We start from the raw sequence: 1,880 nt of genomic DNA on the forward strand, positions 1-1,880 counted from the left end.
TTACTCCTTCCTTCTCCTCCCCGAGGCTTATCTCTTCCGCCCAGCACTGCCCTCTGATCCGGATCACTCTAGGAGATGGGAGCTAGGTGCTTCCCCGGGCCTGGTTACTTACCGGCAGGGGCAAAGGCAAGACCACTTTGCCAGGATGGGCGGCCCCCTTCCGCCTCACCCCTGCACTGAGACCTCACCAGCTATGAGTGTCAGCCCTCAGGACGTCTCTCCTGCTAAAGGGTGTGCCCCTGCCCCACCCCTCCATGCCTCCTCCATCCTGTGTCCACCCACAGTGCCTCAGTTTACCCCCAAGTGCCTTTTCACTGGGCCCATCATAATTCAGAACAAACACACACGATCGCAGCTGCAACCCCCACTGCGTATTACCCATCCGCTCACCCCCAACAGCATAAGGCGGAGCAGCTGGGCCTCCTCCCCGCTGCCTCAGAAGCAGGAACACAGGGCCCTGGAAAAGGAAGCCACCCTGGGCCGCCGAGCGCCATTGGCTGCCCTGTGCAAACACTACATGAGCAAGGATGAGACGAGGAGGAAATAGCACGAGAGGGCAAGCCAGTGCTGGGTGCCGTGTGCCAGGTACGAAAGGCACAGCCAGGAGCAGCCCCTGTTACCCCCTTAATCATCTCCCTCCACTCCCACTGGCCTCTTTGAGGTTTCTGGAAGCCAACAAAATCCTGCTTGCTATGAGGCTTTTGCTCTTGCTCTTCCTTCTGGCTGGCGTATCTTTACCTCCAATAGTCCCAGAGCCGGTTCCTAACCCTCAGGTCTCTGTGCAAATGTCACCCCCTCAAGGAAGCCTTCTTTCAGCCCCATGACTAAGGGGCTAAGGTAGCCCCCCAACTTTTTATTTTTTTGAGACAGGGTCTCACTCTGTCTGTCACCCAGGCTGGAGTGCAGTGGCAAATTCACTGCAGCCTCGAACTCCTGAGCTCAAGCAATCCTCCCACCTCAGCCTCCCGAGTAGCTAGGACTACAGGTGAGCCACCACGCCTGGCTAATTTTTTGTTGTTGTTGTTGTTGAGACAGAGTCTTGATCTGTTGCCTGGGCTAGAGTGTCGTGGTGTCAGCCTAGCTCACAGCAACCTCAAACTCCTGGGCTCGAGCAATCCTTCTGCCTCAGCCTCCCGAGTAGCTGGGACTACAGGCATGTGTCACCATGCCCGGCTAATTTTTTCTATATATTTTTAGTTGTCCAACTAATTTCTTTCTATTTTTAGTAGAGACGGGGGGTCTCACTCTTGCTCAGGCTGGTCTCGAACTCCCGACCTTGAGTGATCCTCCCGCCTCGGCCTCCCAGAGTGCTAGGATTACAGGCGTAAGCCACCGCGCCCGGCCATGCGTGGCTAATTTTCTTATTTTTTGTAGCAATGGGGTCTTGCTCTTGCTCAGGCTGGGGGATTATAACTTAAGATCCTATTAGACATTTAATTGAATATTTTACTGTCTCCCTAGAACATTGGCCACACTGGAGCAGGGAATCTTTGTTCTATTCCCTGCTGAGTGTCCCCATGGGGGCCTGGCACACATGCTCAACACATGTTGAATAAATGGGTAAAAGCAGCCTCGAGTTTGCAGACACACAGTTTGAAACCTTCGTGTGTTCAGAGTGTAACACCAAGAATTTCTCTCTGCTGGGCACTGGGGAGGTCTTTCATGGACACAGATGTGGTGACTCAGACCTGAGAAGTCACTGTCCAGTGGGGCAGATGGGCCAGAGAATTGAAAAATCTGGAAGCTTCTGAGCTGGGCATGGTGGTATGCACCTGTAGTCCCAGCTACTCAGGAGGCTGAGGCAGGAGGATCGCTGGAGCCCAGGAATTTGAGATCAGCCTGGGCAACATAGTGAGACCCCATCTCTTAAAAAAAAAAAA

Source organism: Propithecus coquereli, unplaced genomic scaffold, assembly GCF_000956105.1.
Source record: "Propithecus coquereli isolate 6110/MARCELLA unplaced genomic scaffold, Pcoq_1.0 Scaffold164, whole genome shotgun sequence".
NCBI lineage: Eukaryota > Metazoa > Chordata > Mammalia > Primates > Indriidae > Propithecus > Propithecus coquereli.